This window comes from Euprymna scolopes, chromosome 29 (assembly GCF_053919585.1).
Source record: "Euprymna scolopes isolate OS-2025 chromosome 29, ASM5391958v1, whole genome shotgun sequence".
Taxonomy (NCBI): Eukaryota; Metazoa; Mollusca; class Cephalopoda; order Sepiida; family Sepiolidae; genus Euprymna; species Euprymna scolopes.
Window position 1 is genome coordinate 85,429,168 of NC_136510.1, and position 12,626 is coordinate 85,441,793.

Here is a 12,626-nt window from a genome sequence, read left to right on the forward strand (position 1 = left end):
ATGCCAATATTATGGATGTCATAGGATTCCACAAAGTATGATATGTAACAAGATTATCATAGGGCGATCAAAAAGGCAGAATAGGAATTAAAGACTATACGGTAACAAGATGTAGGTCAGCAAGGTTTTACGGTGTGAGTGAACCAGTCACATTTACGAGTGAATTTTTTTTTTTTTTATAAGTGCCAACTAAAAATAATAAAATGCTTATCTTTTGGCAATTGTGTTCAGTCATCAACAATTTTCCAAAGCTCATTATTGAGTGAAAAAAATGTAAAATTATTTAAACATAAGTTTAATAAAACAATATACTTTTTTTTTTTTTTAACGAAGATTGTTTAAAAAAAAAAAAAAAACACCTGAAGAAATTTGAATGTTTTGAGTTGATAAATTTAGGAGTTAGAGTTAGTTTATGGACAGTTTTCAGTTTGCAACCGTTGATAATAGTTTGCATCTTAACAGATCAAGGAGAGTTTTAGATGTAATTTTCTTAAAAATATGCTGCAACCATCCACTAAGAAAACTGATTAATTAGAACCAAATATTTTTTAGGAAGAAAGCTATTTATGGCAAAGAAATGATAAAATAACTTTTATATTTTATGTGTAAAAGATGATGAGTTGATCGAATGATACTGATGGCCATGACATCCAGATTATCTAAATTGGATCTTAGGTGATATACTGAGACTTAAATAAGATGCGGACTTTAACCTTTGGAGGGTCGTTTTCGGTGATGGTAGCACACGGACTCGCCCAGAGTACAATTGAACTATACATAGTGTGTCGGAGTTTGCATTGTTTTAATTTTTTTAACACTTGTAAACAAGTGCTTGCACTATCAGTGACTGCAAAAACGACACCGCTAAGACAACACTGCCAGAATAGAAGATGAGGACAAACAATAAACTATGGCAAACAACGTTATGTTTGACAATTGTCATGATGGGGGCATGGTTCTACAATCTTAAGAAAATCCGTTGTTATTCTTTCAGAGTTTCTTTCAATTAACCAAAAAAAGTATTTCGTCTAAACAGAGCCATATGTTTCAAATAAACGATTGCATTGTCTTTTCATTCACAGCTTTTTTTAGCTTGCAAATCTATCCTTCCATTGTTATTAATTTAATTATATTAAGCATTTCATTCAAAACTAATTACTTATAGTTGTCCTTGCTAACTAATTGAAGGGAACTATTGGATGAAGAGGTGAGAAATATCTTGTAACATTTATTTTTGTGTGTTTTAGTGTTTTGTCTGTTTTTTCTTATGAAAAGAAAGAAAAAAAAAAGGAAATAATAATAGTAGAAATTATGAAGCCAAAACCAACCATTATTATATTTTTAATCTTTTTAAACTTCATAATTGCCACTTTTGATAATTAAGAAAGGCATAAATAATTATAGGCTCTAGAAATAAAAGTAAATTGTTAAAAATTAATGGAAATGAACATGTATCATTACTATAATATAGAGTTTGTATAGTAATTTTCTCTCTGGCTGATTAAAACTGTATTAATAAAATTTCCTTCATTTTCATTAACGTTTTTTTCTGTATTTTGTAATTTTATCTCTAAACTAAGTGTACCTGATAATGTTTTGTTCTTACAAATTTTTTTCCCCCTCCGAACATGCTTTTTCCAAACAAAGGGAAACAACTCTGTATTGACGAATACAGAGTTACCCCTACCTATTAAGATGCCATCCATATAAAAATAAAACTATATTTTCTGAAACAAATTTAATAAATTTAATTTTCTTAAAAACATGCTGCAACCATCCACTAAGAGAACTGACTAATCAGAACCAAATATTGATTTTTTTTTTTGTTTTTAGGAAGAAAGCTATCGATGACAAAGAAATGGTAAAATAACTAACTTTTATATTTTACATGTAAAAGATGAAGATGTCGAGATTGAGAATCCAGTTTTCACAAATAATGTCAAAGTAAACTGACCTTATCTTCTATATAATAATTTGATTGCAGAAATTCCCCTCTGGAATAAATTATGGTAGGTTTGCAATAAGATGCCACATACAAATTTATTCTGTCTAAACTTTCACCCACCATCTTATGTAACTTTCGAACGCCATTACAGACACATTTATTCATTATAATAAAATCTTATCTTATTTCCTACGAGCGACATTGTCATGATTGCCAAGATCTAAAAACGAAGTAGTTCATATTTCCCTCTCTAACTGAAAAGTCCGCCCACTTTATCAGACAGGACCGGGTACTTCTATATCCATAATAACTATATTGACTTTACACTCTTATTAACTGGATTGCACACTCATACACTTACAACTACCATTACACTTTGCTATTCGAAAATAATGATTTCTCCCCCTTAACATTCCACCTATTCCCATTGGCTGCAACCATAACATTCTATTATTCTAGATTATACACAAACATACAAAAAATGAACACTGCAGCCCTAAATCACTATGGTCGTTCAATCGCCACAGATTGTTATAAATCATTTATTCAATTTAAAGTTACACATGCCATTTCTCATCACTTGGATTACCATTATTTACATTTTATTAGATTAAAAACAATTACGTCGCAACTTTTATCATATCCGATTTTAGCGTCCTATATTTAGCTCAATTACATTTTACCCAACTAAAAAGCATTGAAAAATACTTAACAACACAAAATATATAATCTACATCTCTTGAATTTTTCATTTCTTTTTTTGAGGGGTGGGCTTCATTATTTATAAATGTACGCTAACGTGTTTCTCTTTGGTTTCTAAAAAACACAGTGAATTCAACGAGGGTCGCGAAAAATTGTTCCTTTGGCAACAACGTATGTGTGTCTCGCGTTCTTGATTTGTTTTAAATAGTATGAAAGTACAATGTTATTTCGATTACGCCACTGTGGATGAAGGGTGTGAGTTGAAACATACAGGTTCAAGTTTGTGCTAATGTAATGGAGTTTATTTTATTTTTTTTTATAGAAAGTTTATTTATGTGCTTTTTTTTTTTGTTTGCTTCTACATTTTCCTGCTTTTACCTCTATTTTTATTTTTGACCAATATCCTTAATACAACACCTATACACACCAGAGCAATGCCGGGTACCCCCTGCTACATAACGTGTTTCCTTATTTTCATTAAGTGGAACATTTCGTGTTTTTTTCCTCAGTTTTTTTTATTATCTGATTAAAACTTTTTTTTCTTTTTTGGCTTTTTATTTATTTATTTATTTATTTTTTTTTTAACCAATATAAAATGAAAAACCTTCATTTGTTTTTGGGGTGTTTTCTTTTTGTTTGTTTTCTGAGTTTATTTTTATTTTGGTTTTATTCTTTGGAGGGGGGGTAGGTGAAAAGTAAAATTATTGCAGTAATTAATAAAATCAAAAATCAATGATAAATACACAGAACTTTTGTTTCATTCCATTAGGATAGGATTACATGTTTTCGTTCTTAAATAAAATTTCTGTTTCTTAATAAAACTTTCAGACAAACTATTTTTTGTCGCGGAGGCTGGTGATTAAACAGTCAACATTACAACGGCTAAATAGATGGGTTTTTTTCCTCCCCTTTCTTCACCTGGCATGCCTGCAGCGTCTTTTTTTTCTTTTTCCCCTTATTGCTATTTTTTAATTTTTTTTTTTTTATGGCTGGGGGTTGCCCTTACTACACCAATTCTCTCCACCCGTTCTAGACATTCCGATAGCCGTTCTTACCATGAAGAGTTGGGAGTGTCTATTCCAAAAGATGTTCGTAATATGAGGTTATGGGTTGGGCAGCAACACTAACAAGAACATCAACTGTACTTTAATTTTTTTTGAGGGGGAGGGCACGCTTCCACCGGGCAATGCCAGGTAGCGGTACTGCTAGTAGCTAAGACTAGGATCAAAGTTTATTAGGTTCTGTTGTTAGAGAAAGAAATCTTAGATTGAAGCCCCCCCCCTCTCCAATTTAGAGAATCTCTTTTTAGGGAGCTGAATTCATGCACATTAGTCACTTTTATATACAGTCACTTTTGTCATGGAATTCTAAGTTAGCCTGCTAATCAGAAAAAAAAACAACTAAACATACATACAATAATCTTCTTGGTCAAAATATTTATACTTTCAACATCATAAGATTTGCTTTAACATCTGTTTTTGTATGTCATGCATTAGACGGCTTTTAGACAGTGACTTCCAAACTAACCTGGTCCTGGATATGACCTTAAACTATATCTGATGGTGAGGCCAAGCTTGCGGGCTTTTGGGAGTGTGGAGCCACCTCTTAATTGCCGTTGCTCCCAGGTCCACTCTGACCTGGAGTGGTAGTACCTGTTAGGGTCCTAACTATGGGTTGAATAGAAACCAACTAAAAAAAGCAAATATATTCTATTAAAAAAAAACTTTTCTTCAAAATAACTGGATTTGGCATTAAATAATCTGAAAAGGGTTGATATGCCATGAAACAAAAACAACCGATCCAAACTAACCTATCTCTGGCTGGGCATTTATTAATCCCTCTTTCTCTCAAGTCGATTCTTATCCATTCCTTCAACGTATTCATACCGTCAGTGTCTCTTTTACATACATCTCGCTATACTGTCCAGATTCTGTTATCCACCATGCCACCAGTTCTTGTTGGTCTCTTAACAAAAGGAGGATGGACTTGTAAATTCATCCTTATCTGTTCGCCTGCCCGCACTTTTCTTAACTACGCCTTGGAATTTTTAAAAATTTTGCACAAATAATTAAACATGATATAAGTAAAAAGTAACAGAATGGATTTTCTGGGAAAACTCCCGTTGCCCGCTTAAAGGTGCCTTTCAGGTTACAATGGCTAAAATTGACACTTTTGTGCTTATTAAAATAATTTTGATGCCTTGGATTTTTATAAAACTTTCTGAAAAGTTGTAACTAACTGATTTCTTTATAATTTTGCTTGTCTATACTTCCTAATAACTCTTGGGTGTACCCCAGGGGCTCTTTTAGGGCTAATAAAAACACTCCATTTGTCCTAAATTTTCTGTGTATGTTTATTAAGCAGTTTTGCATGGTGCTGAACTCAAATTTAAATATGTTAAGGCCTTGGGGACTCTTGGGGCTAAATGGGGGAGAGGCAAATGATGGACTTAGTCATTCCTTTTTTTGCATGGTGCAAAACTCAAATTTACATATGTTAAGGCCTAAAACTGCACCTTTTGTTCATTTTCAGTAGGATTTGATGTCTCCTGGGGACTTTTGGGGCTAAATGGAAGGGCAAATGTTGAACTTAGTCATTTTTTTATGCCTTGTTCACTGTGCACTCGTGGGGCACCATGCATGCTTCACTTGTGGTTCTATTTGAAATTCCATGTAGATTTTAGAGTTTGATTGGTTGGTTGTTTTGTTTTACGGCATATCAACCCTTTTCAGGTTATTTAATGCCGAATCTGGTGATTTTGAAGAACGATTTTTTAATATAGTATATTTGTTTTTTAAGTCGTATTCTATTCAACCCATAGTTAGGACCCTAACAGGTGCTACCACTCCGGGTCAGAGTGGACCTGGGAGCAATGGCAATTAAAGGGTGGCTCCACACTCCCTAAGGCCTGCAAGCTGGGGCCCTCACCATCAGATATAGTTTAAGGTCATATCCAGGACCTTTTAGAGTTTGATGAGATACATTTGAATGTCGGAGGTTACATCAACCTAAATGTAAAAAAATAACAAAGACGAGAGCGATAGTCTAAAAATCCAAATAATACGAATATTAAATCATCATCTCAAAAATGCAAAAACAGAATAATCTTTTGAAAGCAAACTTCCAGATTATGACAAAGTTTGTTGAGATGTTGGAAGTTTCTGGATGTGTTCAAAAAATGCTTAGATGTTGGTAGAAACTGTTACAGATTCTTTTGTCTTTATATTCGTGTAGACTTTCTTCTGTGGCTTTATTGTTCTAGACTTATAAAAATTTCACACCAAAGTTAAGAAATTGTAGGAGTGGCGGCTGCCGATTGTGTTTGCTTGCTTTGTTTTCCCTTTGTCGTCTTTTACTCAAAGAAACCTGCACAGACACTGTGCTACCACCAGGTTCTGTCGATTGTTCTCACAAGGATGTTTGTGCATTTCAAACTATTTTAAAGTTCTTTCTTAGATCAGTGGTTCTCAAACTGTGCATCCGGACACACTGGTGCGCTCCAGAGGTTTTGTAGGTGGGCTTCGTAGAATTCCTGAAATATCTGTCCAGATATGTGAAGCAAATTTACACAAAAAAATAACTGTTATACTATTTTCTTACAAAGATCCGTTGTTTCGTTAGCCCTATTTAATACAGAGTGCACCTGTACTACGTAGAGCACCCGTAACTATTTAGAGTAAATGCGCCCAGACTGTATAAAGTTTCAGAATCACTGCCTTCGACATTCACTAGTGCACCCCTGAGACTATTACTAGATTGCAAAATGATAAAATTGTCGCTCTAAAAGACATTATTCCATTTCCGTTTGATAAAAACCATTTTCTTTTTTTTGTTGCAGACTATCTACTAGTTAGCCAGTTTTTTTTTTTTTACAAAGGAGTCCCCACTTATCAAGGCCTCGAGGCCACTCGAGGATAAGGGGTTAATGAGTGTACAGTGATCAAGGGGAACATGTCAGTCATTGTTAGTAGTGGAAATTTGGTAAATTGGATTACTACAGGGGATGGCTCATCAAAAATTTGTTCACGTTGGACTTGAAGACAACCATATTGTAGTTAGTTGGAAAGCAGGAAAATGAAACAGAGTTCCACAGGCGTGCAGTTCTAAGAAAGAAGCTTTGTTCATGGAATCTACGTTTAGGTTTAGGCATGAATAAAGAGTGGGGGAAATTATTGATAGTGGTTTCAACTAGACGAGTGTTTCTTGTGAAAGTTTAGCGAGGGAAGGGGGCCATAGATTGGAGCTTAGACGAGCATTTGCCATGAAAATAATGATAAAGCAGAGACAGGCTCGTGACGTCTCTTCTGTGAGAAAGAGGTTCCAGGGAAGAGAAAAGGGCATCCCCCACTAGGATATGAAGTCTCTTTTGAACTCTGTCAAGGCAGGATAAGCTGCTTCTAGCAGCTCTTGCCGAGATGTGGCAACAGTACTCCGTTCTTGGATGCACTTAGCTCTTATACATGTAGAGAATTGCATCAGGAGAGATATCTACTGGAACGGTAGAACGATCCCACCATTTTCCCAGCGGCACTGGCAATGGATTTGATGTACGTGTTCCATCTCAGGTGTACAAATCACAAGAACGATAGGAGCCTTCTATCATGTCTGAAAGTGATAGTGTTCAACGAGCATGATCAAAGATGCATCGCTGTACAACTCCTGCTCTCTACTGATCCAAGTTATGACAACAAGAGCATTGCCATCACCCTCAAAATGCAAATTCGGATGGTTCAATGTCTGAAAGCACAGTTCAACAAAGTTTCAAGCCACGGTTATGGTGTTTGGTGTGGTTACAAGTAAGCGCCACATCATGCCACCTCACATCTTCAAAGTCGACTTGAAAGTCAACACTAAAGTGTACTTGGATGTGCTGAAGAGTGTGGTGATCCCCTGATACAATCAGGTAGCTGCTGGTAGACCCTGGATGTGGCAGCCGGACTCTGTACCGGCCCACAAGTCCAAAGAGACCCAGGCTTGGCTTCAGGAGTGCTATGATTTCGTACTCTTCTCTCACTGCCCCTCCCCCTACTTCCCCGACCGGAACCGGTTGAACTACTTTGTTTGGTCATATGTCGAGAACATCACCAACATGACCTCCCACAACACCTAAACCAGCCTCATCGCCACCATCTGCTGAGTATTCGGCAAATTCCTACTGGTGCTTATGGAAAATGCATATATTCAGTTCCGCATCCATATCAAGGCAGTAATTGAGGCTGAAGGCGGCTACATTAAATAGATATCAGTTCTACTACATAATAAAGTTACCGGAATTGATTTTTTCAAGAAAAGTTTTAAAATAAAGCTGTGTTTTCTTTAGGGTGACAAATCTCTATATACATATGTGAAATGGCGCTAACACTATTTTGGTTTGACTGGCTTCCTCTAAAGGAGGAAGTTCCATAGGAGTATGAAATTCACAAGCGGACCCCAGCCTATGGAATCAAGATTGATTTTGTGACTGAGTTTTAATCTCCTGACTGACAATAAGTGTCACTTCCTACACTGATGATTGCAAAAGCATTAAGCACTAATGTCTGTTGGTAGAAATAATTGTTCATATTTATTTCAAAAATATTATTTTTATATATGTATACATACACACTAGCAGGCCACCTGGCACTGCCCAGTCATAAAATATGCTTAGACATGGTATGTTAATTCATGCACATTTCATAATTTTTATTATAGAACCAATATTCTATTGATTATTATATTGTACCCAATATATAGTAGTGGTTTCAGAAGTTAAAAAAAAAAATAATTACTCTGGTGCCATCAAAACCAAAGCATGTAGTTCTCCAGCTTTATTCTTTACTGTTTAAGCCAAGTCCATGCAAACATGAAAAGTTAAACATAAAAAAGATATAAATGTATATTTGCGCATGCATAGAAATAGCATGCTCAGTTTACTTATATCTGCCAAGTTCCAAATTTTTCCATTCTGACCTCATTAGCAGCTATTTTTGCCAGCTAAAAACCAAATCAAACTTGTTCCTCAGGTCCAAATTCCCCATATATCAAGTTTCAAATTTGTAGAATAAAAATTGACAGAGTAGTTTGGGAGAAACAGTTCCTCACACAAGCAGACAGACTGGATTCGGTATTAAATAACCTGAAAAGGGTTGATATGCCGTAAAACAAAACAACCAAGCTAAATATTTTTACATTCTTGAAAGTAAGTTATCCATAGACATGCATGTTTCAGAGTACCACTTCTCTTTAGTAGATAAGGATCAAAATCATCACCGTTCAATAAGTAGCCTGGTGTTTTACCACGGGACCTCATAAATTTTTATGCATGATTTTTATGGCTTTTAAATGCAAGATTTATTTATATATTTATTTTTTATTAGCGATTCTGTGGTATTTTTTTCTTTTTATTTTGCTCCCTGAGCACTTTTTAAGAAAGAAGTTATCTGCCCTTTGCTTACATTCTAGTCCCCCCTCCCGCTGCATTTGGGACGTATTATTTGTAATTATTAATTTATTATTAGAATATTTTTGTGTGCATAAAAGTTATCTGTAGACATGCATGTTTGAAAGTATCACTTCTCTTCAGTATCGTTAAACAATTAAAAAAAAAAAAAAAAAATGTATAAAATTCTGAGGATGGAGTTTGACTCCGAAATATATAAATTATAAATCTCAAACAAGTAAAATATTTGTTTATTTTTGTAATTTGCGTTGTGATTTGGCTTTCAAATGTATCTGATACTATTTTATTTTATTCAAATTAAATCAACGCTTCTATCACAGAACTCATACCTCTGACACTCTCACACACACACATATATATATATATATATATATAGTAATTTATAAAATATATATGGCGATTAAGCTACACTGAATATTCTGCGTTTCATCCAACTATAGGATTCGTCAGGCTTATGCGCGAATTCTGTCGTTGCTTCTTGTTTTTATATATGTTGAGGATTTCTAGTCGGCTAATCAGCTTTCTAGTATCCACCGCGCCCCTTCCTACCAGCCAATGGGCATGCATATAAAAAAAAAAAAAAAAAAAAAAAAAAAAAGGAGAACGGCCACCTAAAACCACTAACCTAGTTCTAAAACAGATCCTTTGTTTGATAAAATACAAAGGATCTGTTTTAGAACTAGGTTAGTGGTTTTAGGTGGCCGTTCTCTTTTTTTTTTTTTTTTTTTTTTTTTTTTTTATACATATAAATATACCTAGGTATATTTATATATTTATACATATATATATATATATATTTTATACATATAAATATACCTAGGTATATTTATATGTATAAAAAAAAAAAAGAAAGGAGAACGGCCACCTAAAACCACTAACCTAGTTCTAAAACAGATCCTTTGTTTGATAAAATGCATGCCCATTGGCTGGTAGGAAGGGGCGCGGTGGATACTAGAAAGCTGATTGGCCGACTAGAAATCCTCAACATATATAAAAACAAGAAGCAACGACAGAATTCGCGCATAAGCCTGACGAATCCTATAGTTGGATGAAACGCAGAATATTCAGTGTAGCTTAATCGCCATATATATTTTATAAATTACTAACTAGCTCTACCTACGTATTGAGCACTTTTGAAGTAAATACTTAAAGTTTACGCATAAATCTATACTTTCGTATATTAAATTTATGTGAATAAATGAAGTAGTTATATATAGTTTAAAGAAATTAGATAAAAATCCTTACAAAGGGACCTATCAGAGTATATGAAGCTCAACACTTATGGGTGGAGCGTAATATAATAATTCAAGACAACACAAATATATTTATCTGTAACCTAGCTTCTTTCTCCTCTTCTGACAAGAAGCATTAGGCTTCGAAATGCCATGGTATAAAAAAGCAAAACTGAACCCATAGCAAACCCAAGCTCCCTGGCACTCATGCCGGGAGGTCCAGAAAAGCAATCAGCTTTGATCAATGCGGGGAAAACTCGTCATATCAGAAAATTTCTATTTGTTTGGACACTCCCCTTTTTTTACAGGGAGCTGGTTTTCCCCAACATTCTGGGGGAAACACAGAAACTAGCTTGCAGCCAAAGTTAAGTTTCCCCTGTGGCGCAATGTTTGATCTCATTAAATTTATGCACCTGTCACTTTTTAATCATTAAATTAAAACGATTTTCACTTCCTGTCCCATTGTGGCCGAGCAGTAAAATATCAGGTTTTTTCATAGTTTCTTTTCCACCTTTGCCTTAAGGCTTTAGGTTCAAGCCTACCTGCCTACCAAAACTTTAATTTTCTTTTACATCTCCAAACACCTGGGCAACGCCGGGCACCAAAAGGCAAAGTATGTGTGTGTGTGTGTGTGTGTATGTTTGTAGGTCTGCCAAAAACATTCCACAGACATGTCGGAACCTGACCAAATCAGTATCGTTTTCGAGCTTGATCTTTCAGATGACAAATATTGAAAAATTGACCACAAACATTAAATTCCTTTACCTTCAACTAGCTAGTTCTTAACAAGGAGGGGTCGTTTTTACATCGCCATTTTTGCAAGTCATCATTCCCTTTTCGATTGACTATGCTTAATTCTGACGTTCACGACTTCCGGCTGCATGATGGAGACATCAGCTAAGATGTCAGTTTTTTTTTTTTTTTTTTTTTTTTTTTTTTTTACACACCCGGGCAACGCCAGTTGCCTCTGCTAGTATTATATAAAAGGAACTGTGTCTGTCTATGTGAGTTTGTTTCCTATAGACTTCACAATGGTTAGGCTGAGTTTTATGAAATTTCACACAAATGTCCCGTGTCTGGCAGTGTTCTTAGATAGGTTATGTATCGGAAGGTTTTTGAAAAGTATCGATAATCGAAAAAATCTGAGAAAAGAAGGAACAGGCGATTTCAACCAAAGTTAACACCTTATACAGCTTAACATCACAAGTACATTTGAAGTTTTATTACCACACAAGCAGAAAGGCTTGTCATATAAAATCAACAGTAGGTTTTTTGATATGAAAGAGATGGGATCAAAATGAACGTTTCTGTTTAAAGCACAACTGAACCATGATATTTGACTTTTGCATTTTAAGCTTTATTTCCAGCCATTATATATAAAAATAATTTTATAAAATCAGCAGTAGATTCTTTTTGGTGTAAATATATAATATATTTTGGACTAAGTCACTACGGGAAGGCATATGAAGATTCTTCAAGGTGCACCGCGATGGGTCTCCAGCTTGAGCAGGCAATCAATCAATCAATCTGAATTAAAAATGGGTTTCATCCATCGAAGTATTCAATTTGGATAGTTTTTTTGTTTCTGAATTTTTGAGATGAGGATTTATTAATTTTTTGGGCTCATTAGACTACTGTTCTCATCTTGAGTGTTATTTTCACAACTTTTAGTTTGATGTAACCTCCGACCTTCTTTAGGTTTATCTTGTCAAACTCTAAATTTTTCTGTTGAATTCAGGAATCTGCGCAGAATTTCGAACGCTCCTCCCCCTCTCCATTTTGATCCATTGGGGTGGCATATTCTTGTTCTGTCAGCCATAACTGGGTAAAAGTGTCCACAATTGTATTTTGAGTGCAACACTGAGGATTAAACGTTCAATTTTGAGAAAAATACACATCCGTCACTAAACGAAGAAGCCGTATTCCAAAAATCACATAAATTGATCAAGTAGATTATTTTTTAAGAAAATCAAATTTTGTGATGAAGCAAGGATGGTGTGTGTGTCTGTGTGCCATCTTTAAAATTCATTACTTGTTACCTCCCCTTAACAACTTCACCAGAAATAGATCAAAATCAACATTATAATGGCTATGATTCATCGTAAATCTCTAAAAGTTATTTAAAAAAAAAAATCCCAAAACTACTTGATCAATTTATGTGATTTTTAGAATATGACATTTTCATTCCATGATGGGTATGTATAGCATTCTCTTTTTTTAATGAGGCTAAATTATTTTTGCATCCAAATTTTATCAAATTAGCCCCCAAAATAAACACATTTGAAATTTAAGGGAATTTATCGATTTC

The 12,626-nt window shown here is 34.7% G+C and overlaps 1 protein-coding gene across 10 annotated transcripts in view; it reads left to right on the forward strand.

Annotated features, from left to right (window-relative positions):
- Positions 1-12,626, forward strand: part of LOC145252764 (uncharacterized) — a 282,722-nt gene that overhangs the window by 242,251 nt on the left and 27,845 nt on the right. The window lies entirely within an intron of this gene.